Consider the following 27546-nt stretch of genomic DNA (forward strand, 5'->3'; position numbering starts at 1 on the left):
ATTTTAGAAAATATGTTTGAAGGAAAAGATATAAAAATAATAATGACTGATGAAGTCTCCTTCATTGGTCAATAAACAAAATGGGTCAAGCGCCAGAGTGAAAATGGAAACAAAAAGATACACATGAAAGGGAGCAATACTTAGGACTTCACGTAAGCTCTTTATTATACTCACTTGTTCATGATCGTGTTCAAAGATTGTAGGTACAGTGTTGCAAGTAATCTCCGAGTCAGTCTGACTGCCCTTCATCCTTTTGTTCTGCTGAGTCGTACATCTCTGCGGTAAAACAGTGACTGAACACGCAGTATCCATTTCCTCACACATGTACAAAAACATCATTGGTTTGCTATCCATTTAATATGGTTGAATTCCGCAGTTGAGCAGCCATTGTCAGGGAAGTGCAACATTTCTGGGGAAAATGTGGAGTACCGTTCCAGTCTTGATGTCAGGTGGTGGGACAGCCCTTGCAAGGCCACATTTGTACAGCAGGAGCAATTTATGGAATTTTAAAAGTAGGTATTTAAGAATACACAATCGAGCTGCACAAAAGAGATCACATAAGATATACACAATGGACTTGGAATGGAATGATTATAGCAAATAGAAAACGAGCCTAATCCTAATTAAAACACTCTTGTAAGTGTTTAAAAGAATGAAGACGAGGTAGCACAGACCATGGGACCATCTTCAACACTCAAATGCATTCGAGAAATACCAGTTTAACTGTGGTGCTTGGTGGCATAGGGAATTGTTTTAATAGATAGCAGTGTGTTCCCAATAGATTCTTCAATATTGAGTTAGTCAAACTCAGCGTAATACCCTGTGCTCGGGACAAGTGTATGGGGAATTTGGGTGTATACTGTGAGAAACCTGAAGGCGTCTCACCCGCTAGTCCCCGGGGATCTGTCACCCAGCTGGCCAGGACACGGCCATCGCTATTGGATCCAGTTCCTTGGGGCAAACCAGTGCAGCAGGATCACCTGGATGGGGGCTCCTCAGGGAGTGGAAGTGGGACACTGAAGTTTGAAACGCAGTATTCCCTTTACTATAAAAACTTTTCCCCATCCTACTAGGTAGGATACCTGGAAGCTCACATCCCCCCTCCCCCTTTCCCCGACACAAACACTTTCTTATGGACAGTTCATCATGAGCCACAACAGACTAACACCAGAGCCGTATACATGACATGTCGCAACACCCTGGTCAGGCAATTACTAATCATTACACACACTCCTGACTTCCATCACACTTCCCCACACAGATAAAAGGCGGAGCACGAGAACACACTCTGAGCGAGGAAAAGCACACGAGGAAGCAGCAGTTCCAAGGTGGCGATTTAACACAAGGAGAAAGGCGACGAAACCGGAGAGGGTTGCAAGGCAGAAAGTACCCTCGACCTCGAGAAACTGTTACTTTTACAAGCCTTGGAAAGTGAGAAGCCTAAGACCGGGAACTGAAGCTGAACGAGCCTATGCTGTGCATCAAAAGTATCCGGGGTGCTCCAGTGTCGATAACCCAGGCCGCGAGGAGTATTTGCCACCGCGGCACTGTCCTTGGCTTCTACAAGAAAGCTGCGCAATTAAAAGCAGCACAGCCGGTGAGTCGGAGAAACCGATACAAAATCACCTTGTGTTTCTACCAAGGTTGCAAGCAGCAACATTGTATGAAGAAATCCACGTTAGACAGCGTTTGAAGCGCATGTGATGAGAGGCGTGAACAAGTGGAAACTAAAGGAGTGAATGTACTTGGAAAAAGCCAAATCAGATACCGTAAACAGAGTGGTACGGCGCCACGTGTGTGCTCATTCGAAGGTCACCGTTAGGTATCCAACTGCTTGACAACTGCATTGTACGAAAGGAACTTTGTATCAAAGTGGTCCTGCGACAGGTCAAGCTGAACCCTGTGCACATTCGAAAGTCTTTGATAAGTAAAAGGTGAACTGCAATTGGTCAGAGCCCGGCTGAGGGAGACTAATTGAATGTGAAGAGAGGATCTGAGCCCGGCTGAGGATGATCTGGGGTGAACCATGTCTGAGCCCGGCTGAGCATGATCCGGGGTGAACCGTGAGTCACCTGACAAGGAATGTTTTTGAAAGCTTAAAATAAAGGGATCTGAGTCCGGCTGAGGGGTATCCAGGGAGAGACACCCCAAACCCTATAATTATAAGAAGAAAATAACTTTCTATCTTTGTTTTGTACATCAAGCTCTCCGAATCAAGAGACTTTGATGGAAAAGAGAATTCAGCAGAGAAGGCCCCCGATGATGGAATTGGAACTGTATCCTTGCGTCAATGAAGCCAGAGTGTGTGCTTGGCTCGAATGAACTGTTTTGCCCTCTGCGGAAAACGAGGGGAAGAGAGGCCAACGGCCCAAACATCCATCATTTTATGACCAATTCTTTCTTTTCTTTTTCATGAACATTACCCCACACTGAAGTAGCAGTAAGGATTAGCAAAAGCTATGTTTAGTAGAGGCCCTTTTCTTTTGACAAGACTCCACTAGGACTGCATTATTATTATTTGATGATTGTAGCTTGAGCCAATCCGTAGATTTAGGTTTAGCTATGTGTTTTTCACCCCCTTGTGAAAGTTCAATAAACACCCTCGAACTGTGGTCCCTTGTGTCTGTCTTACTTTGATACCATCATAGCAAAAAACAGGGTGACTCCACCTTATTACAAATGGCGCTCAGTTGGCCCCTAATGGAGCTGAAATAGGTTCTATTTGTTGTATTGAATTCCTCTAGCGCCTGTAAATTCATTCTTCTCTCATTGTAGATCAAACAAATTACTTGCTGTGTTCATACAAAAATGCAAGGACACTTCAAAATTTCAGGAACTGTTTTAATGCACATTCCTGTATGGACAATTTGTCTCTTAGCGAGTAGTGAGGCGAAACAACAATAGCAAGGGACAATTATGTGTACATATGCCAATGCATTTCGGTAAAAACCATCTTCAGGGTTGTACACTTCTATTATGTACCATATTTTGATTTCAAACCCAAGTAATTTAACAAAATATAGTCAGCATATTCACAGTGATTCAAAAATGTAGTTCATTGTTACCACAATGTTATTTAAAGTAATTAACATACCAACACGTGCCAATTGTGTTCATTGATAGATGTCATCATAACACACGAATTTGAAAAAAGAAAACAGCAAGAAAATATATGTCAACTTTTTTTTTCCCCTTAACTCTATTGCTAATTAAATTACACTGCTATTCAAAAGATGACACAAGCATAACTCTCTCTACTTTTTTCTTCGTATCTTTTTTTTAAAAGATTAAACATATTTTTATTAATTTTCAATGCGATGTATCAAGAGCCTTACATATAAACCTTCAACCATAACATATTGATAACTTCCCCCCACACCCCCTGACCGAGAAAGTCTCTATCCGCACATGTCTTCTCTAGGAAGTTCTTTTCTCCTTTCACGTAAATAAATCCAATATCCTTATTTTGTGTGGGCACCATTGTTCTTTATAGTCCGTTTGAAGAAAATCCAGTACTAATCCCCAGTCATGTCTGAATTTTCCATGATGCCCTTGGATGTTGTAGGTTAATAGTTCCATGGCCAGATGTGCCCAGACCCTTCGCATCCAATCTACTGCCAGTGGAGGGGATTTGTGTTTCCAGTTGCATGCGATTTCCAACCATGCCCCTATTAGGAGGCCCATAAAGTTTCTGTGTGGTACTTAGCACTTTATCCCTGGGATCCCACAAGCCTCCTAGCCATATTTCTTCTCCCAGGTGTTCTGTCCCCGGGAACATTCCATGCATTTGGTTCTTAATCTCTCCCCAGTATGGGCTCATCTTCGGGCATTCCCACCAAATATGTTGCCAGTCTTCCTTCCCGCCACATTCCCTCCAGCATTTGTTTGGGGAGTTAGCAAACATTGAATTCAGTCTCTCCGGGGTATAGTGCCATTGCACCATTATCTTCAACCACATTTCTCTGGTTTGGATGGCTCTCGTCAATTTTGGCATCAGGCGCCATATGTATTCCCACAGGTCCCTCGAGTGTGTGTAGCCCAGGGTTTTCTCCCACCTTTTCATGTATTGCCATGTGGTTGGTTCGTTTTGTGCATTTATAAATTTGTATGTGTTGCAGACAAATTTGCGGTAGCCTGTGTGCGTCATGATATAGGTTTCAAAGGGGGTCAGATCCCTAAACATAGCTTGTTTTAGGCGAGGAGTGCTCAACCAGTGATGTAGTTGCTCGTATTTATATCAGCCTTTTGTTGTTAAGTTCAATAGTGCTTTGCAGTTCTCGAATGACCTTATCTGTTGGTCTTGCTGCATATCTCCCACCATCTTGCACCCCGCTTCTTCCCATTTGCGGAAAGTTCCCTTTTCCATTCCCGGGAGGAATTCTGTATTACCAAACAGTGGCATGAACAGGGCGGGATCTTTAGTTAGGGTTTCATTTTTCGTAGCGGCGTCCCACACCCCAGTGTTGTCTTCAGTATCTCGCTAATGTTTATGTTAACATGTCGTAATCGTCTATAGATCCATAAAAGATGCCTAGTGGAGGTTGTTGCTACCGCCCTATCCTGCCTCTCCCAGATTTTCTCCCCCTGTTCCGGGATCCATTCCCTCAGTACCCAAAGCTGGTCCGCTTCGTAGTATTTCTTGAAGTGTGGCATGGCACATCCCCCCTCCCTTCTATGTGCGGTCAGGACTGCATTTGAGGATCTAGGGGTTTTGTTCTGCCAGACGTATTTTGAGACCGCCTTCCTAAGTGCCTTGAAGAAAGCCTGGGGGGGGTTTATCGGGAGGGCCTGAAAAAAGTACATTAGTTTGGGGAGTATTGTCATTTTTACCGCTGCAATTCTACCCCACCAGGAGGTCGCTAATGAATTCCATTTTAGCAGATCATTTTTGACCTTCTCCAGATGTTGAGGGTAGTTGTGGGCATATAATTCGTCTATTTGCTCGGTGAGAGTGATTCCCAAGTATTTGACGCCATTGGTTGCTATTGTCAGTTGGCAATCTGTTGCCGTTGCTCTGATTTCTTCTCTATTCCCTGCCAGGATCGCCATCTCCGATTTCTGCCTATTTATTTTGAGCCCCGATATCTCTCCAAACCTCTCTATGATTTCCATTAAGTGTGGGAGGGATTTCTCTGGGTCTCCTAAAGCCACTAGCATGTCGTCTGCATATGCCACAGCTTTATGCTCCTGCCCCGCCATCTCTATACCCTTTACCTCCGATAGTTCCCTAATATTTGCCAGGATTGGTTCCAAGTAGATAGCGTATAGAAGGGGGGAAAGCGGGCACCCTTGCTTCATCCCTCTTTCTAGGTATACCTTGTCCGATAACCCACCATTTACTGCTATCCTTATGGACGGGGAATTGTAATTGGCCCGGACCATGCCTATATAGCCCTTGCCCATTCCCATTTTCTGTAGGACCTGGAATAGATATGACCATTCTACTCGATCAAACGCTTTCTCTGCGTCTAAGGCTACCAATGCAGCTGGGGTTTGTTTAATACCCATCTTTTCGACCAGGTTCAGCACCCTTCGAATGTTGTTGTCAGTCTGCCGATTTGGGACAAATCCGGATTGGTCCTGGTGGATTATCCTGGGAAGAATTGGGGCCAGTCTTGCTGCTAAGATCTTAATGTACAGTTTTGCATCCAGGTTAATTAAGGCTATAGGGTGGAAAGCGGTGGGGAGTTCTTTCCCCTTTTTGCGGAACACCAACACTTTTGCCTCGTTTATTGTTTGGGTCACAGTTTCCTTCTCCCCAAATGTGTTATACATGGATGTGAGTATCGGGCGAGGATATCTTTATATGTTTTATAATATATGGCGGTATACCCATCCGGGCCCGGGGCTTTGTTTTTCGGGAGGGACTGTATTGCTGCATATACTTCTTCTATGGTGATATCCTTTTCTAAGGCTTGTTTATCTTCTTCTACCAATACGGGGAGCTGGACCCCAGCTAAAAAGGCTTCTGGGAGTTCCTTTTTCAGGAGGTCAGTGGAGTACAATTTTTGGTAAAATCTTCCAAATATCTGTCCTATCTCTGCAGTCTGGGTTTTAAGTTGGCCTGACTCATCTTTTAAAGCTCTTATTGTCTGTGTCTGCTGTTTGCCTTTCAGCTGTCTAGCTAGCAGTTTGCCGGCTTTGTTCGCCTTAACATAATACCAGTGTTTTGTATATAGGAGTGCCCTTTCTGCTTTTTTTGTTCTGAGTGCTTCCAACTGCCCCTGGACATGTCTTAACGTTCGCATAAGTTTCCTGGTGGGCGTCTGGATCAGTTCTGCTTGTATCGCCCCTATTTTTACCTCTAGTTCCTTTTCCCTTTGGCGGTGCGTTTTCTCTTTCTGTGCTTTGAGTGCTATTAGATGTCCTATTGTAACCGCCTTTAGGGCATCCCATAGTGTGTCCTTATTAGTTTCTGGAAGGTCATTATTAGCTGAATATTCCGTGATGTGTTCTCTTAGCGTCTGGCCCATTACCAGATCCCTAATAATATCCTCTGGGAGCTGCCACTTCCATAGCCGGTGGTAGTGTTTTGACCAGTTTATAGTTGCCCATAGAGGGGCATGATCCGAGAGAGTAATGGTTTCTATATCTGTTTTATTTTACCAAGGATCCCCACCGAGACCCATAGATAATCTATTCTCGACGCCGTGTTGTGTACATGCGAGTAGTATGAGTAACTTTTCTGTTTAGGATTGCCGTTGCGCCAGGCATCTGCTAACCCAAGATGTGTGATTTTCTGTTTTAAGTTTTTGGACGGGGCACCTTGATCCTGTTGTCTGGGTCCGGATCTATCTAAGGATGGAACCCACGCCATGTTGAAATCCCCCCCCCCCAATATAATGTCCCCTGTGGCTTGCTGCTCTATTTTGTCCAGGATATCTCTTAGGAAGCCATCCTGGCCTGTGTTCGGGGCGTAAACTGTGGCCAGTGTCAGGGGCCTGTCTTCGATTGTTATTGTCACTATTAGGCATCTCCCCTGTTTGTCTCTCCATGTGGACTTTACCTGCGCGTGTAGGGAGTCTTTGATCTCTATAAGCACTCCTACCTTTTTATCTTGTGCGTTTGCCTGATGAATTTGGTTGAACCCCTTGAGGTGTAGCTTCTGCTCGTCTTGGGCTCTTATATGCGTCTCCTTGAGCATTATGATATCAAATGCCCCCTGCCTGATGGAGTGTTCTACTTTTTTAGGCTTGACTGGGTAATTTAGGCCCCCAACATTGTGTGTCAGGATCTTTATCCCCATCGCTTCTTATGTACTAGATGGCTTCCCTTAGGTTCCTTCCTCCCTTTCACAGGTTCTGAGTTATGGTCGGTCGTCCCCTGTCCCCAACCCCCCTCACCTCCTTTGTGTCGCGCAATCCCCAAATGGCGCGTTTCCCTCCTCCTTCCCTCAACTGCCCTGAGGATGGCATGATTCACTACTGTTGCTCAGGCGTGTCGCCGTGTGCTTCACAACCTCAAACTCTCTCAGGGATAACTTTGAAGGGAATCCTAAACCCTTCCGCATGACTTCAGTGGCTACCGGGTCTGTATCCTCTCCCCTCCCCTCCCGGCACCTGTTTCTTGGACTCTCGGTTTTCTTCTGTCGCTGTCGAGTCTCCATGTATACTGCTACGTCGTGCTTCTGCTCCTGCTTTCTCTGCACGCCTCTGGTCTTTATTTCCTTTTGCTAGGGCGCCTCACCCTCCTATTTATCGTTTTCCATTCCCCACGGCTCTTTCTCGCAAAGGGGACTGTGCCGCTTGCTTGCGGGGAGTCTTCATCCTGATCCTGTAGATTTAACAGTGTCTGACCTTCTCTGGAGGTTATTCTTTTTTGCGCTCCCTCCCATGTGAACAGTAGACCAAATGGGAATGTCCACTTGTATCTAATTTGACGTGAGGCTAGTTCTTTTGTTATCTGGGCCATGTCTCTTCTTTTCTGGAGCGTTGTCAGTGCTATATCCTGATACAATTGTACTTCCTCCGCATTCATTCGGATATGGTCCATTGCTCTGACCTTTCTTAGGATCTGTTCCTTGTGTGTGTATCTCGTGAGGGCAACCAGCACGTCTCTCGGGCGGTCGCCTTGGGCCATCAATCTCCCCGGGCCCAGCCTGTGTATTCGATCAATCGGCACTTCTTCTTCCTCCACCTGGTCGAGGATGTCTTTGAATACTTGTTGCAGAGCCAATTTGAGGTCTTTATCCTCCACTGTCTCTGGCATATTTTTTATTCTGATATTTGACCTCTGTGATCTATTTTCCAAATCTTCGCACTGGATCTCCAGGTTGTGCGTTAGGCGGGCCACTTATTGCGTCTCTTCTTTCATGTTCTGTACAATTTTCTCTAGGGTATCTGTTCTTTCTCCTATTCCTGCAACTTCTGTTTTTAGTTCCTGCATCGCTGATTTAAATTCCTTCTTCTTAGCATCCAGATGCGAGTTCATTGAGTCCATGAATTGCGCCTGAAACTCCCCGAACCACGTCTTTAGATCTTCCTTCGTGGCCATCTCTTTGTGGGGAGTATCTATTTCCGGGCCGCTTTTTAGTTCTTTATGCGTTTTTGCCTTGTCTGGGGTCCCTTTATCTCCCCCCCCAGAGGTGGACCAGGATCTGGTCTTGCTTCTAATGTTGGGTCGATGGGTCTGTCCTTGCTTCCCTCTAGATTTTGGCCCTATGCGTGTTCGCGCATTTGGTACTTGCCGAGTAGTGTTCCGTCTCAGGCCTTTCCAGGTCTTCTCCTTGTGCTGTCTGTTCAGAACGCTGGGTGTACTTCCCTATCCGGGGTCCCCTTGACCTGAGTGATGCCGGCGAAGTTGTGTGGGCCCTCTCAAGTCTTTGTTCCGCCTCAGGAGGGGGGGCGTCTTCTGATAGTGGCTGTGTCCTTAAATGCTGTTGGGGCGATCACTCGCCCCCTCTCTGTGTGCAGACTGTGTCACCCCTTCCTGCTGCACGAGTTGTGCGATTGTGATGCCCTTCTCCTGATTATGTGGAGTGCTGGGAGTGGGGGAGGGTTGATCCGATTTGATAGAGATCGCGGGCCCTGGGTGCCGGTGCTTCTTAATGTTCCTGTGGGTCTCTCTCCCCCTCCCCGCTTGTCGCACGCTTGGGTGGCTGTCTCTGTGGCGCTGCGTGGAGCTGCCGCCGGCCCGTGCCGTGTGTGCTCTCGAGTGCCCTGTGTCCGCTCTGCGGTCCGGGGTGGGGGCGCTCTCCCTTCTCCGCTTTCCCCTCTCGGGGCCCGGCAGGGGCTCACCTTTATTTCCGGCTCTTCGGCTGCTCGAGGTCGGTTATGTGCTGCCTCGGCGGGTGTTGTCTTCACTTCGCAGGGCCGCCCGAAGCGATTCTCCGGTTGCGGGCGCATCAGGGATGCTTCGCTTCCCCCTGTTTTCTCTCCCTGCCGGGTCCGCTTCCCCAACGAGGATTGCCAATCTTCAGGCACAGGGGGGGGGAGGGGTTCGGGTTGTTTCCCCCTCTTCTCCGGGTCGCTTCTTGGCTCCTCTGCCGTCTTTTGGGCTCGGCGGGAAAATCTCCTGTGCCGCGCTGTGTCCGCGTTCCGTCCGGTCCCCTCTGCTTGAGGGCGCCGTTCCTCTCCTGTCTGCAGTGGGAGCTCCGGCAACAGGTTCAAGGGCTCGTTTACAGAATTAATTCAAATCGGGAGTTCCGCATTTTGTCAGGCTGCTGCTGTAGCGCGGGAGAGGAGACGGAGCTCAGCTCAAACACGTCCTCTCTCCACGGCGGCCATCTTGAAGTCTGTTCTTCGTATCTTCTAACGTGGATAATGCTTCCACTGAAAATGCTGCAGCATCCAGTTAAGAAATTAGGATCTGTCAGTCTAAAAACCAGCCTTCATGTGTCTCGAATTCAATTGTGTCTAGCCGACACTCACCTCCCGCATTCTGTTATGCTCTTCTGCGAGTGAAGCCGTGGGTGTGCGCGGCTTCACTTTCCATTTATGGGTTGCACTGGCGACCAGGCGAGGCGTCGTGTTCCAGCAGAGTTGCAGGAACATGTCCACCTCGCGTCCCACCCCCCGTGGTCAAGGAGGGGCGGGGATGTCGCCATGGTAACATCCGTAGCTTAGCTTCTCAGTCGGACGTGTTTTCACAAAAACAGATTAATTAATTTTACGAACAAACTCGCAAAGTCAAGTATAACTGTTAGTAGATTACAGAGGTCTCATGGATCTGTGTGCAGCTTCACTTACTATTTATGGGTTGCCATGGTGATCAGGCAAGGCGCTGGGTTTATTATTAATTGTTGGTCGTAGCTTGCTCCAATCCATAGGTTTAGATATGTGTTTTTCACCCCCCTTGTGAAAGTTCAATAAACACCCTCGAACTGTGGTCCCTTGTGTCCGTCTTACTTTGATACCATGCCTTCCTTACAATACTGGATGGACAGTCTTTGTTCTTTTTCTTAACTTGACATGCCAGACACATGATGTGATAAGATGACACAGTTTGTGGAAGGGGCACATTGAAGGATGCCTTTATAGTATTAAGCAATAATGAATAAGCACTTTGGATTAAAGCGCTATATAAAAACAATATAATACAAATATAGGGTCAATTGTAATCAAAAGATCACATGACCTGATCCAGAGTACACAGTAAACAAATGAAAAATGCAGGCACTTCAAAAACCTGTACCACACCCAGTAGTCCAACACTATGGTGTAACATGCTGCTGAATTCAATCAGCAAGTGCTGTTTACGGGTCTCTTGATGTTGACAGACTTTTTGGCAGATCTGATTTTGAGCAGCAAAAGACACTGTGGGGACAGATCTTTGCATGCCATTGAAGCCTGTATCCCCCTTCATTAGGCAAAAGACTGAACAAAGGAGTGTTGTGCCATTTCCTCAGACTTTCAGCACAGTGGAGATACCTACTGAATTCTATTAGCTAATGCTACTGTTTACAGTTGATGGGGATGGGACCTTTAGCCAGGCCCAGATAGGTCCGTTTCCATATGTTTGTTTATTTACACCATCTGCATTTGATCAGCAAATTAAACTGTGTCTATGGGGGCAGATATTTGAGTGCCACTGAAGCTTGTATCCCTTTGACAAATTTGACACTGCAATGTGGGCTGTTGTCCAATATTCTAAGACAGGGTTGTCCAACTACAGGCCTCAAGGGCAGGAAAAATGTCAGATGTTTAGGATACCCATCAATATTCATGAGATAAATTTGCATAGAATGACTATAAATGTATGCACATTTTATATGAATACTAAGGGATATCCTGAAATCCGATCAGGATTCCGCCACTCAAGGCCTGGATTTGAGCAACCCTGTTCTACAACTTAATTCACAGCTGGTGGGTCATCCATCTTAATTCAATTAGCAAGTACTATTGCGTTGCGTGGTATATTGGTGAAGTTGAAAAACTGAGTCCGGATGGTATGTTAATTTGTTTTTAAATGACCGGCTGCATAGGCACAGCTTGGGTCACACCATTTGTCAAGATGAATAGTGATGTGGGCGAGAAGCTTGTGAATGAGCTCAGAACACTGCATAACTGGCAAGACAATAGAGCATAATGTACGTAAATAATTACAACAAAAGATCAGGCTATGATGGCGCATGAAAAGGTGTATTGCAGTCTGTGAAGAGTTCTCCTATAGCAAAATGAAACTTAGTGGAAATTCTCAATTTAAAGTGCTACAATTAGATCAGAAGAAGCAGTACACGATAAGAGGGTATTATAATCAAAGTCATCTAGTTCCAACAAAAGATCTTCAACTTTGAGTAATCAGGGGGGCGTGGCCAGCAGCGAAGCGATGCAGACGTGAGCCTTCCTCGCTCCCGTGGTTGCCCGCAAACATCCTGTATTTCAGCCCACTAAAGACTCATAATTATGCCCTAAATGAGAGTCGGGAGATTCTCACACTTGCAGCACCAGTGGCTGTATCAATCAAGAAATAAGTCGGCGTGCAACGGGAGGCATAGACCGTCGAAGCGCGCAGAGAAATTGTGAGGCGAGAAACAAAATGGCTGCCGGGAGACAGCAGTGACTTCAACCGGTCAAACAACCACGCAGGTCAGCCGATCGAGCCGGAGACACCAGTGCAGAGCAGCCACCATCCTGGAGAACATCCTTGTCCCCGCGGGACCCTACGGCCCGGTATCGGTTTATCAGCCCGCAGCGCAGTGAGCCAGCGAGACAGTGAGGGGCATTGCGGAGGAGAGCCTCCGTAGGATTCGCGAAGGGGAAAGTGACCCAGGAGCCGGCGCTGTGTGTGAAGACAGCAGGGTGAGCATTAACATCTCCTCCCCCGTAGCGCACAACAACCTGCCTGCGGCGACCGCGCTCCACCCCACGTGCCACGGCTCCCTAACATCCTGAGACAGCTGCCTGCTACTATCTGCCAGAGCGTGGGAATAGGAGACCCCCAGCTGGGGTCATGGCGGTGTGGGCGCTCGCACTCCCGAGGGACATCTCTGTGTCATGAACTGTTTGCCCAACCCACAACAATGGGCCTGGGAGTGCCGCCGGCGTAATGAGGAGTAACAAGAAACCACTGAGGAGCTCATGACAGTGAATGGGACCCTGGAGCCACACCACACGCGGACACAGCGAGGCACCCAGAGGAGCTCCTGCATTCCTGTCTAGGCGGCTGTGGCCCGCTGAAGCGAGGGAAGGAGGAAGCCACCACCAACAATTACGTTTTCTCCCCCCTTGATGGCCCCGATAGTGGCCGACTGGCCCTAGGAGTAACGCTGCTGCCCCTGGGTCCTCTGGACAGCCGCAGTCGGTAAATATAAAGACAAACGCATGCCCAAATCTCTAGGAATCTGCATGCCCTAAACACCGCCGTGGCGGCTGTTGCTGCGATCCAGTGGCTACCTGGCGGGCGGGATGCAGTAAATAGAAGCAGTCGGGCGCCGTGCCAATACCCCTCCCCGTGCACCCGGTGGAAGCAATGTGAAAGGGAAGAAGCGGACAGCCCTGCCAGATTGCCGAGTGCCACTACTGGTGGGGCCTACATAGAGCAATGACCGGAGCGAGACAGACACCACTCCCCGTTAACACAAAGGTGCCACTCTGAATGAACCGCGCAGCGCCGCCTATCCAGGTTCTGGGGAGGAGGCGCGACACCTGACTGAACGGACCCAGTACCACTGTAAGGCTGTGAACGAGCGCAAACAACTACAGAGTGACCGGAAGTGCCCCAACGTTGCTGGAGGAGCGGTGGGACCAATGGTGGAGCGCTGGGGTGCGATGGCCCTTTCACTCCCTGCTGGCTGGGGACAACGGATACTGGGACTGAGCGACTGAGTGTACACCAACTTGCCAAACGTCCCTGCCCACCACAAATTGTGGACAGTGCTGCGACGTTGTGGTAGGATAAGGATCAACCAGAACAAATCCACAGCAGTACCGGATAACATGTAACACTGATCACACGTGTCCTGTTGCACCCCAGAGGAGTGACCATCAAGCAGCGCACACTGGTCCCACTTGGGTTTCATTCTACGTGACCACCATCCAGACCAGGAACCCAGCATGGGCAAAGACAAACTAAAGAAACAACCGGTGCAAAATAGAATCGACCAGTACACGACCCCAACAATACAAATACAGGAAGAACAAGATCCTCCGACAACGATGGAAGGAGTCGAAAATACGTTATCCTTAAAGGATGTCATGGCGGCAATTACAGACTCCCGAGCATCTATGGAACAGAAAATGGATGGCATAAGCACGGATGTCTCCGTACTCCGACATGACTTGCAAAAACTGACCTCACGCACCAGTGAGGCAGGACAGCGGATCTCGGACGCGGAAGATACAATACGCAATATACAACAGCAGCTATCCAGGGTCAATTGCAGGATGAAACTAATAGAGGAGAGGGTCGATGAAGGAGAGGGGAGATGGAGGAGAAACAACGTTTGAATAATCGGCTTACCGGAAAGGGCAGAAGGCCCCTTTACGGAACTCTTCCTAGAGCAATGGCTCACAGATCTATTTGAACCAGGCACCTTCTCCAATTTCTTCTCCATTGAGAGAGCCCACCGAGTGCCAACGGGCAAACCAGCGCCTGGTGCCCCACCGCGCACGATCATAGCCAAACTCCTGAATTATAGGGATCGGGATGCTCTACTCCAACGTGAACGAGCTAAAGGCACAATAACACACAACGGTTCCAGAATTGCCTTCTTCCCTGACTATACAAAAGAAGTGCAAAAAGCCAGACAATCATTTGACCAACTAAAAAAGCAATTGCAAGCAATGGACGTCAAATATGGGCTACTATTCCCGACTCAACTTAAAATATACCACAAGGGTACCATGGTCCATTTCAGCGACCCCAAAGAAGCATGACGATGGGCCGAGCAACATATTGATGGCGACTGGTCAACTTCGCGCAAAAACAGAAACAGAGAACCCCGGCCTCGAATGGACAGGAGAATGCCTCCAATACGACCACAACCACCAGACCCGGAACACCCGGAAGAGCAGCAAGAATAGAAGATGCAAGCCCAACATGAACATAGTCATAGGACTTATCCGAGTCCTCGGAACGACACCCCAGTGGTCGAGACCAATGAAGAGTCTACAACACTGGACAGCCATGGGTGGTTGCGAATTGAAACACTTCCCCCTCAGCGCCTCACCTCTTTCCTTCCCACCCCCTTCCCTTCCCAATCCCCCCCTTCATCCTTCAACCCCCCCTCCCCCAACAGGACAAGAGGCAGAATACCTGCTCTGGACGTAAACAGCAGGTACCTGGGGAAGAGGGGAACGAGAACAAGTAGAGGGAGGAAAGTTGGTTAATGGTTATTGAGTTAACTGTCTATTTTCGACAGTGTGTTTAGTTTTGTTATATTGGGCGACAGATGCTTCAAGTTGAGTGGAGTATGGGGGGGGTCAAAGTTATAGCGTTATGAATCACACCATCTCTAACACGTACGAGGTAATACTCTCCTTACCAGTAAGTCACGTCACACAAACGAGTAAGCATGTCCCGTCAAAAAATCACCCCACACATGGACGTGGCAAATCCCTAATTATGACGCTAAAGCATACAGCATCCCCAGATGTCCAACACACACTGACCATTTATGCACATCTCAAATGGCAGGGATTTCTAATGGGAATAAAAATAAAACCATCCGAGTGATGACATGGAATGTAAATGGGTTTGGCAACAGCATCAAAAGGCGCTTAGTCCTACAGCCATTGAATCGCAACATTCCAGATGTGGCGTTCCTCACAAAGACACACCTAGCTGGCACAAACTGTACACTATTCAAACGCACTAACTACCATCTGGTGTTACACGCCGGATTCACCATTGGATCACCAGGGGTACTAATTCTAATACACAAAAGACTCTCCTTTACACCCTCTACCGTCACACAGGACACAGGAGGTAGATTTGTACACATAACAGGGACTCTCTGGGAACGCACCATAACAATGATTGCTGTATATGCACCACCTAATCTACTAACCCCCCTGTCCAATGACATCACGCCCCTACTTGCCAGCAACTCTACAGATCTCACACTAATTGGAGGAGATTTCAACACAGTGATGGATGTAGACCTTGACCGAACACATGTATGATCCAGGAACCCAGACGTACGCACCAAACTTGTTACATTCACTAATGCACTAGGGCTGCATGACGTGTGGACGACACTACACCCCCAACATAAAGGAATACTCATATCACTCCGGAGTGCATGCCTCACTGTCCAGACTAGAGTATTTCCTCTTGCCATTAGGTAATATACATGAAGCATGTGAAGCACAACTACTTCCCTAGAGGCATATCGGACCACTGCCCACTCATAACTAATGATTAAAACCAACAGATCGGTCCCCCCGCCCAATTGGCGGCTGAATAACTACTATTTAGGATTCCCAGAACTGGTAGAACATATCCAGAAGATCACTGAATCCTACTTTGAGATAAATACCCACTCTGTAGACAGCCTGGGAATGCTATGGGAGGCATTAAAAGCAGTGCTCAGAGGCGAAATCATAGCCTGGACCACGGCACACAAGAAAAAACACCTAAAAGCGATGCGTGAAGCCGAAGCAAACATACAAAATGCTGAGGTTGCCCACTTGACCTTTGACCAACCAGAAACACACCGTGCACTACAATTAGCACAGAAACAACTGCAACACATAGCATTAGATAATGCAAAACAAGCACACACAGCGATGCGGGCAAAGGTATACGAAAAAGGGGACAAGGCGGGGAAAATACTGGCATGGCTAGAACGTAGATATCTGGGCACACCCAAGTTAGGAAACTGACAATAGGAGAACCGGAACCACTAGTGACAGACCAAGGCGTAGCGGATGGCTTTGCAAAGTACTCCGATGAGTTGTACAGAGCACCCGCCTCACCGATTACAGCCGACATCCTGGAGGAAACTGCCCTCCCCACACTAAACTAACAGTTTAACCTACTAGAGCAAGAAATCACTGAGGAAAAAATAACCCTAGCCATGTTGGAACTCCAATCAGGTAAAAACCCAGGCCCAAAAGGCTTCCCCATCGAAGTATGGAAGAAGATAGGAGCAAATGTAATCTCCCCTCACCTATTACGCCTATTACAACATTCACACTCACAGGGTTGTCTCCCCCCAGACCTAAGAAAAGCCACGATAATAGTTCTGCCAAAAGCAGATAAACCACCTGACAGGTGCAGCTCCTATAGACCCATTTCCCTTATAAACTGTGAGACCAAACTACTAGCGAAAGTGCTGGCCAATCGGCTACAACAAGTTGTACACACACTAGTGCATCCTGATCAATGTGGATTCATGCCACAAAGATCCACCAGACAGAATATATACAGATTACATACAGCACTAGAAAAACTAACCGAGCTCCAAGATCCCCTGGCCTTATTCGCTATAGACTTCGAAAAAGCCTTCAACTTGGTCTACTGGGAAGCTATCTGGATAATTATGCAACGCATGAGCATAGGACCGTACTTCATGAGCTGGGTTAAACTACTATATAACTCCCCAGAAGCAGTAACAAAGGTGAATGGGCATGTTTCGAACCCTTTCCAACTAGGTAAAGGTACAAGACAAGGTTGTCCCCTATCAGCTTTAATCTTCGCTTTGCCAATTGAACCTCTAGCAATCCTATTAAGAACCACACAAACATGGAGTGGCTTCAAGTGGTCCGATGGCTGGGAGGACAAGGTGTCCTTATACGCGGACGACCTGCTAATATACCTAAAAGACCTGCGAGAATCCTGCCCCATCGTGACACGATTATTAAATAGATATGGCATATTTAGTGGTCTTTGTGTTAACTAGTCTGAGTCCATTTTATTCCCATCGAAGCAAACAGATAACCTAGTGCCGGACGACTGCCCCTACCGCGTTGAAAAGGAGCAATTCAGGTATCTAGGCATACAAATTATGAATAATTTAACGGACTATGTGCCCAAAAACTTACACCCAATAACGGTAAGGTTCAAAGAAGACGGCCGACACTGGATGTCCCTGCCATTAACACTACTAGGACGCGCATCACTCTTCAAGATGATAGCTCTCCCCCGCTTTCTTTACATATTACAAAAGAACAAGTTACTTACCAACTGGTAACGTTCTTTCGATTGGATGTTCCTCCAACGTATTCCTCATCCTAGATGTATTCCATCCAGCTTTGCTGCTCTTCGTAAATTTTTTCGGCAGAGGGCGCAGTGCGTCAATGTCGTCAAGTCGATGGTCCCTCGAAGGCCTCCGTCGAGGGTGACGTCATCGTGTGTATAAGTAGCACGCCCGGCGCCCGTTGGCCTCAGTTCTGTTTTTCCCCTCTTTTGTATCTGTGATCTTGTACTGTGTAGATTGTGCCGGCAGACAGGTATCAGCCTTGCGAGATTTGAGATGGCAATAAGCCGGGAAAAATCTACAGAGGGGTAGGTTGGGAGGCGATGAGGAAAACGTTGGAGGAACATCCAATCGAAAAAACGTTACCAGTTGGTAAGCAACTTGTTCTTCGAGTGGATTGTGTCCTCCAACGTATTCCTCATCTTAGATAGGCTCCCAAAGCAGTATTTTGCATAGTTCCTCTGGAGGAGGGGTCAGATTTTTTCCCACCAATGCCTTTAGATGGTGGAATAAAGCACTGCTTTTCCAAAAGTCAGCTCCCTAGACTGGGAAGCATCCAGGCTATAGAATCTTGTGTGAAGTGAAGACCAAGTTGCTGCTTTGCAAATGGACCTTATTGGGACACCTCTTTGAAGGGCTGTGGAAGAGGCGATGCCTCTGGTGGAATGAGCCCTTAACCCTTCTGGTGGGTCTTTTTGTGCTAGTCTGTAGCATTCTGAAATGCAAAGCACGATCCAGCGTGAAATTGTCTGTTTTGTTACTGATTGACCCAGTTTTCTTCCTGTGTAGCCTATAAACAACTGGTTGTCCACTCCAAGCCTAGAAAGTCTAGAGATGTAAAAGCTTAAAGCTCTTTTTGGGTCCAGTCTGTGTAATCTTTCTTCCTCCTTAAAAGGATGAGGTTGAGGATAGAATGAGGGTAAAACAATTTTCTGACTTAAATGAAAATCAGATATTACCTTCGGTAAAAATGATGGTTTAACCCTCAATACAACTCTGTCCTTATGGAACACAGTATAGGGTGGCCCAGAAGACAGTGCCTGCAATTCGCTCACTCTTCTTGCTGATGTTAGAGCAACTAAAAAGGCTGTTTTCCAAGTTAATAATCTTAATGGACACGTGTGCCTAGGCTCAAAAGGGGCACACATTAAGAATTTTAAGACTAAATTTAGATCCCAAATTGGTACTTGAAATGGGTGAGGAGGAAACACATTATTGAGACCTTTTAAGAATTGTGTTATCAAAGGAATTTTGAAGTAGGAGCATTCTTCCGATGAGCACTTGAAAATGGAAAGCGCTGCAAGGCAACCTTTTATTGTTCCGATATTCAGACCTCTATGTGCTAGGGTCAGAAGGAAAGATATTACTTGCGGAATAGAACATAGAAAAGGATCGACATTCTTTTCCCTGCACCAGTTGCAAAACTTTTTCCAATGGCAACGGTACAGAGACTTTGTTGCTGGCCGCCTTGCTGAAAGCAACACCTCCATAACATCATCTGGGAGGTTCCAATCCCTGTATCTCAAACTTTCAGATACCAAGCATGAAGGTTGAGTGTTCTGACCTCTGGGTGGAGAACCTGACCTTCCATTTGAGAGAGAAGGTTCTCCCTCTGAGGAAGAGGTACTGGAGGACAGATGGACATATCTAGAAGGTCCTGATACCACGTTCTCCTGGCCCAATCCGGAGCAATTAGGATCATGCGGTTCCCAGAGCGTCTCAGCCTCCTGATGACCTGAGGAATGACGGGAATTGGAGGGAACGCGTACAATAGTGGGAAATTCCAATCCACCACAAACGCGTCCCCCAGGGCTCCTCTCGGGGGGGAAATTCCCTTGAGCAATACCTTTTGCATTTTCGTTTGGTACTGGTTGCGAATAGGTCTACCTGAGGGGTTCCCCAAAGGGCGAAGATCTCTTGAATGACTTCCTGAGCCAATTCCCATTCGTGGGATACCGTGCTCCGCCTGCTCAGAGCATCTGCTGTCATATTCTCTTCCCCGGCTAGATGAATTGCTGTTAAAGAGATTCCTTCCTGAATCGCCCAATACCAGAGCTGCATTGCCTCTCTGCACAGGGGTAGTGACCCCCACACCTCCTCTTTTGTTTAGGTAGTGCATGGCCACTGTGTGGTCCATAATTATCAGGACATTCTTTCCCCTGACAGATGGCAAGAAGGCCTTCAGCGCTAGTCTGATTGCCCTGAGCTCCAAAAGGTTGATATGTAGTTTGGACTCCGATGGAGACCAACGACCGTTTATTGTCAAATCGGTGGCATGTGCTCCCCACCCAAGGAGTAAGGCGTCCGTCACTACTGTCATCTCCGGCCATGGTTGCCAAAAAGGTTCTCCCTTTAGGATGTTCTCTGCACAGGTCCACCATAGAAGGTCTCGTCTGACCTTGTTCGGAATCTGAAGAAGATCCGTCATTTGACCCGAGAACTGGGACCACTGAGTCTTTAGGGCCCATTGAAGGGATCTCATTCTCAAGCGTGCCTCTGGCACCAGAAAAATGCAGGATGCCATGAGGCCGAGCAACCTTAAAAAGTCGTAAGCCTGGAGATTTTGGGCATTTTGGAATTTGGAAACCATCTGAAGAATGTCTTGAGCCCTCGTCTTCGGAGGCGAGTTCTTTCCCAAGGATGTGTCTAATACAGCTCCTATGTACTGAAGCTGTTGGGAAGGTGTCATTTGAGACTTCTTTAAATTGAGGGAGAAGCCCAGTTTGTGGAGGAAGTGGCAGGTGACTTTCAGATGATCCAGTGCTTGCTCGGCAGAGCCCGCTCTGATCAACCAATCGTCCAGGTAGGGGTAGCCATAAATCCTCCCTCTCTTGAGGTGCGCTGCCACCACTACCATTAACTCGGTGAAGACCCTCGGGCGGAGGTCAACCCGAATGGCAGGACTTGAAACTGATAGTGTGAGTCGCCAACTACGAACCTCAGGTATTTTCTGTGTTTGAGATGAATCGGCACATGAAAATAAGCATCCTGGAGGTCCAATGACACCAACCAGTCCTGGAGTTGAAGGGCCTGAAGGATCTGAGAAAGGGTAACCATCTTGAACTTGTCCTTCCTGAGGAACGTCTTCAAGTTTCTTAAGTCCAAGATGGGTCTCAGTCCTCCGTCCTTCTTGGGGATCAAAAAATACGGGGAGTACCAATCCTTGTTCCTCTCCGCTGCAGGTACTGGTTCTAGAGCACCTTTCTCCAGCAGGGTTAGAACTTCCTGCTGTAGGAGCGGGTTTGAAAGTTTCAACGGGTGTCTCCCTGGTGGATTGCTTTGAGGTTGCTTTAGAAAAGGAAGGCAATAGCCTTGGGCTATTATTTCTAGAGCCCAAACATCTGAAGTAATGGCTTGCCATTCTTGCAGATGCTGCGACAGCCTGCCTCCTAAGGTGTTTTGTGGTGCAAGTCCTCAAAGTGGTTTTGTGGCAGATGTTGCAGCTGCTGATGGCAAAGAGGCTGCAGCTGGAGCTGGCCTAGCACGTTTTCCTCGTCCACCACGAGTGGTCTTTCTTTGGCCCTTTTGACTGGCCATTCCTGTCGTCTTCCCGTATGAGGTGTAATAACAATAGGATCGTCCCCTCCATGATTGCCTTTGCGCACGAAAAGGCTGAGATTGCCTAATAGCAGCTCCTAAAGATTTGGCCGCTGCTTTTGAGGTCTGCAACCTCTCAAGGCTCTCGTCAGCCTTGTTGCCAAAAAGGTGAGACCCGTCAAAAGGCATGTTCAGGAGGCGGTTCTGTACGTCCGGTGCAAAACCCGACTTCCGTAACCACGCAAACCTGCGCATTACCGTGCTAGTGCCCATGGACCTGATTACACTGTCCGCAGTGTCCAATCCAGTTTGAAGGGATTCCTGCATGGCCTCCTTTCCATCTCTAATGATGGCTAGGAAACCTTCCCTTTCTTCCCCTTCTGGTATGTGCTCCGCCGCTATTGCGATGCACTCCCACAGAGTGTACGAAAATTTTGCCAAGGCACATGTGGAGTTGGCAGATTTTAATGCCATGCTCCCGGCTGAAAATACCTTCTGTGCCCAACCATCCACACGCTTATCGTCCCTGTCTGGAGGGATAGACGGGTATGCAAGTTTGTTGGAAGCTGTGGCTGCCTGTATGACCAAACTCTCGGGAGTTGGATGATTTGACAGATAGCCGGGGTCGCTACTGGCTGGGCGGTATTTTGATGCGAGGGATTTATTTACCGGAGGGATAGAATCCGGAGTTTCCAAATTCTTGGCCACCCTGTTTTGTAAGGCTGCATGAAAAGGTAGTACTGGGTCTTCAGTGGGACCATGGTCCAATATGTCTGTTAAATTGTCCTGGACGAATTGGGCTGGTGCTCTAGCCCATGCCAAATAATCTACCACCTTGGTCATTAACTGACGGTAAGATGGACTGGCATGCTCTCCTGGATCTGGTCTACCAAAGTCATTCTCAGGAGAGGTATCAATGCCACTTGCATTATGTAATGACTCCACCAAATCCCTCATTCTGCTTTCCTCTGATATCAAGCATTCTGGGACATTTTGGGTGCCATACTCCAGTCCAAAAGGTACATCTTCCTCCTCTGATCTCTCCTGTTCCTCAAAAATTGAGGTCAAGGATTTGAAAAACTCCTTCCTAGGGAGAGGCTTGAAAACCTTCTCTGGGAGAGGAGGAGGAAGAGGTGTAGTACCAGGTTTTGAAGAAGATACATGTTTTGTAGTTTTCTCCTTTTTTTCTGGCTGCCCTGGAGCCTTTGGCGCCGAAGGTTTCGGCATCGACGGCGTCGATGACATAGTGGTCGTCGACAGGGTCTGCTTCGAGGGCGTTGAGGCGGTCTTCAACGGTTTCCCCTTCGAGGTGTGATAGATCTCAGACAGCGTCAGTGACCTCGAGCGGTCGACTCGACTCGAGCGTTTATCGCTCAGCGTCCTGGAAGGTTCCCTATGCTTCCTTTTACGATCACCCAGCATCGAGAGCGCGCGAGTGTCTGAGCGATGACGCTCCCGGCCGGCTTCCGAAGAAGGCGCGGACCGAGGCTTCGCCTTCTCAAATACCTCCATCATTTTGACCCTGAATGCTTCCCACTCTTCGGTAGACAAATGTTTTGTGGGGCATTTCATTTTCGGAGACTCGTCTGACAACGAGGTGGAGGGAGACCTATGGCGTCGTTTCTTCAACTTTTTTGACGAAGATGATGAGCGATGAGAATCGCTTCGGGATCTAGATCGATGCCTTTCGCGTCAAGGAGATTTTTCCCCATGGGGTCTCGACTCGACGCTAGAGGCTTTTCGATCCTTCCGATCTACCTGTAGCTATCCTCTCCTTTCTCGCAAGGCCTTCCCCGTCATCGCCTGACACTTCGAACAGGCCTCCATGTCGTGGCCTTCCCTGAGACACCACAAACACTCGCGGTGCGGGTCCGAGATCGACATTCTTGAGCCGCACGACTTGCATTTATTAAAACCCGATCTCGGGGTCGTGATCGGCGTTGATGACGAGGACATAATTACTTCTCGTTATATTATATTTGTTGACAGAACTCGAGGCGCGCCGAATGTGCGAAGCAACGTAATTGAGGAAAAACGGAACTGAGGCCAACGGGCGCCGCGCATGCTACTTATACACCCGATGATGTCACCCTCGACAGAGGCCTTCGAGGGACCATCGACTCGTCGACATCGACGCACGGTGCCCTCGGACGGAAAAAATTCCGAACAGCAGTAAAGCTGGATGGAATACATCTAAGATGAGGAATACGTTGGAGGACACAATCCACTCGAATGCCCCGTTACCAATAGCGCTCTGTGAATTTCACAAAATAGACCAGACACTTAGCAAACTACTATGGAACGGGGGTCACCCACGCCTAGCACTCACCACGCTACAAAGATCCATATGGGAGGGTGGGATTGGACTCCCCTGGCTACAAACCTACTATTGGGCCAGTCAAATGGCAATAGTGAAAGATAAACTGCACGGAGACTGCCGCACAACAAAAAACACAAGACCTGAATCCACAAGAAAGGCCCATCATGAAATACCTCTATCGCAAAAAGGACCGGCCAACTGCCCCATCAATGCTGACACACATGACTCAAGTATGGACAGATACACAAATACTTAGATTGGAACAAAAAACTAACCCCAGTACAACCACTGTGGGACAATAAACACCTCCCAGACGTGAATAAACTACCTAAATGGCCCTCTTGGTCACAACTAGGCATAGCAAAAATTGGGGATGATGTGAGAGAAAACAAGATAATACCATTCGCAGACCTAGTCACCACCTTTGTACTCCCCCCCCCCCCCCCCATATGAGCAGTACCACTACACGCAACTTAAACATGCGCTGCAGGCCCACCTTCCTGAAATGATTGACATGCCTGACTATACCCCGCTGGAACGCAACCTATTCCCAGAAATGATTAAGCACAAAGTCACGTCTACTATGTACAGTGCCATAACCTCCTTTGCCACCAAGAAATTAATAGGTCTGAAAACTAAATGGGAGAGGGATGTGGGTACCATACCTCCGGAGGAATGGGTAGCTGCACTGATGTTCCCCAGAGAATCAACTATCTCTTCCAGGCTCAGGGTAATCCAACTGAAGATATTGCATAGAATGTATTACCCGAGGGTAGCATTATTCAGCTGGGGAAAAGCCACCAATCCATCCTGTTTGAGATGCAAAAGTGAGGAAGGTTCCTTCTACCACATGCTGTGGGAATGTACTCTTATTCAGCAATACTGGCAGCAGTGCTGCGATGAACTGTCGAGGATAATGTGCAAAGTGATCCACAGAAATCTGAAACTGCTGTTGCTGGGGATAGAGGAGGATATTGAACTGTCACGATACGATAAATTGTTTCTATCCACCACCACTGCATTGATCCAGAGAAATATAGCGCAACTTTGGGGTTCTGAGACGACACCAAACTATGCGCAATGGACCACAGATGTGGACATCTGCATTGCAATGGAAAAAAGAGTTTATACAGCTAAGGGATGCCCCGAGAAAGCTCAGCGAATATGGCAGAAGTGGGAAGATGTACACTGAGGGGAGGTTTATACTGATAGACCGCACTGTCACCTGAGGACATGGGAAGGGAACCGAGACTACGAGACACTGATGTAGCACATGTAACTAGACGTGTTAAGAGACTATACCAAACTGTAACCATGGTGTGAATTCGATGTTTGGCAGGGAAGGGAAGTAATTGTTACCTCACAGCGCGAGGCTGTATGTTTTTATGTTACTTGAGAAACAATAAAATGATTAATTAAAAACAAAAAATAAACTTTGAGTAATCAGTGGAAGACACAATAGCATCACAGGAGCATAGGCTATTCGATCATATGGAACAAGTTATTTACCTGTAACTATTGTTCTCCAGCATAGACTCACATTCTCATGAATATTCCCAGTTGCCAGGCTGGGAACCCTAAGTAAAAGAAAAACGGTTTCACTTTCACTTACAAACTACATTTCCCCTCTAAACCAATCACTGTCCTCTGGGTCATACTGCCCCCATCCAATGACAGCCCTCTCGCTAAGCCCCACCTCTGGCAGCCATCTTCAGATTAAGTAAGCAGGTAAAGTGGCAGTATGACCAAGAGCCGCAGCAGAGGGAAACTAGGGAGGGTTTGTATGAGAATCCATGCCAGACCCATGCTGAAGAACAATAGTTTCAAGTAAGTACCTTGTTTCTTCTCCAGCATGGGGTCTGGCATGGATTTACATGCTCATGAATAACGAATACACAGCAGTACAACATTACACAACCACGGAAGGTGGCACAGCACAATCAACCCTTACATCTGGAACAGACTCGTGTCAGGACAAACAGGTTGCGTAGCACTGCTTGGCCAACTGTGGACCCCTTCCTGGAATCCCTGCAGACGCAGTAGAACTTCGTGAAGGTGTGCGTGGACCTCCACATAGCAGCCCTGCAGATGTCCGGCAGGGGCACACCAGCTAGGAACGCCGTACAAAGTGATCGCTCTGGTGGAGTGGGCTCTCGGACTGCCAGGCAGTGGTCGGTTCGCCGTCCTATGACAGTGCAAATTGCAGCTGCACAGCCACTTTGAGATGGAAGCCTTGGGCAAGGCCTTCCCATGGTTCACAGGACCAAAGTTAACCAACAGCTGTGAAGCCTTTTGAAAACTCTTTGTGCGTGCCATGTAGAACTTCAGGGCACAAGCAACGTCCAGCGAGTGCAAGGCCCTCTCATCCGGCGACAAATCTTTTGAGAAAAATAACGATAATCAAAGGTTTGTTGAGGTGGAATTCCGACGGAACATTCGGCATCAAAGAGGGATGCGTCCGCAGCACCACCCTCAATTCGTGCAAAGTCAGGTATGGCTGTTTGCAGGATAGGGACTGTATCTCACCCACCCTCCTGGCTGATGTGATGGCCCCAAGGAAAGCAGTTTCCACGAGAGGAACTTGAGGAGCCTGATGCATCGGCTCAAATGGGGCTCCTATGAGCCTCGTCAGAACCAAGTTCAGTTCCCATGCGAGGCAGGAGCCTTCACCGGCGGGAAAGAACAAAAAAGTCCCTTAAGGAATTCCTTGATGAGACCAAAGTGAAGACCTTCCTGGAGACCTGGTGTAGGGAGAGATAGCTGCCAGATGTACCTTGATCGAGGTGTGCGCCAGTCCAGCATCGGCCAAGGATAGCAAATACAGAAGTATCTGTGGGGCCGTGACCCTCAGAGGGGTAATATTCAGCGACTGGCACCACGTAGGGAAACACTTACACTTGTGACCGTAGCACTTCAAAGTCGACGACGACCTGGCCTTGGCGAGGGCCTCCCTGCAGTCAGCAGGCAACTCAAATCCTCCAAACTCTAGGACGGTATGTGCCAAGCCCTCAGGTTGAGCGATCCTTGATCGTGATGCAGGAATGCGCCTCCTTCTCTGGTGAGAAGATCCGGGGCCGCTGGTAGCTTGATCGGAGGCGACACAGACAGGCTGAGAAGGTCGGGATACCAAATCTGCCTCGGCCACGCCGGTGCGATGAGTATCATCCTGCATCGACACCGAGTGTATTGATGACTCTTAGCAGGTGAGGCAAAAGGGGAAACGCGTACAGAAACATCCCGTCCCATGGGAAGGAGAACGTGTCTCCCAGGCTCCTCGGTTGGTGGAATCTGCTGGCAAACTTCTGGCATACGCAGTTCGCCGCCGATCGCAAACACATCGATGTTGGGCCTGCCCCTCTTGGAGAAGATGTGGCCCACATGGTCCTGCCGAAGTTCCCACTCACAGACATGTATGTAGGCGGGGTGTGAGGAAATTCACCAGCTCTATTCAGCGCGAGTGGTGGGAGCGTAATCTATCAGTATGATATGATATGGTATGGTATTTATAACGCGCCTATACACAAGTGTTTCAAGGCGCGACGAGGCAAGGGAGGGGGAACAAAGGGAAGACAGACAACGATCCTACTAGGCCAGGTGTCATTCAGATCGCGCAAGTGCATGGGAAGGGGAAAGGGAAAAGTGCGGGGGGAAAGGAGAGGGGGGGGAAGTGCAGTACAAGGGATAGTACAATAAAAAAGATAAATAAAACGGCCAGCGGGTGGCAAGTGTATGTTAAGTGCAGAACATAAGTGCTGGTAGGGGGACTGTAAGGATACAGAAAACAGTCCCCCAGGTGCAGGGGTTGCCAGGGAGTAACTCACAGCGGACCCATCAAGGCATTAAAAGAGGAAATACAACCACACAACATCCAAACATATGTGGAGCACTGGTCCTGCACTTGGGCGTTTACCATCAGCTTTCTATGCGCTGAAGCAAGCCACACCGTCCGTGTGAAACAAACATAACTTTGTTGCAAGATGGAATAGAGCACTGAACAGATGCAACACGCAGGATCAAGCCTTCTTGCAGTGACGCAGTATAGAACTTTTCCCTGACGCATGGTCCCGCACGCACTAGCACATCCAGGGAGCATACATCTGCCAGGCAT

At 48.1% G+C, this 27546-nt stretch overlaps 1 protein-coding gene across 3 annotated transcripts in view; it reads right to left on the bottom strand.

Annotated features, from left to right (window-relative positions):
• Window positions 1-27546, bottom strand: part of ZNF276 (zinc finger protein 276) — a 921405-nt gene that overhangs the window by 646404 nt on the left and 247455 nt on the right. The gene's annotated exons all lie outside the window — the stretch shown is intronic.

This window comes from Ambystoma mexicanum, chromosome 1q, assembly GCF_040938575.1.
Source record: "Ambystoma mexicanum isolate Mex_15411 chromosome 1q, UKY_AmexF1_1, whole genome shotgun sequence".
Classification (NCBI taxonomy): domain Eukaryota; kingdom Metazoa; phylum Chordata; class Amphibia; order Caudata; family Ambystomatidae; genus Ambystoma; species Ambystoma mexicanum.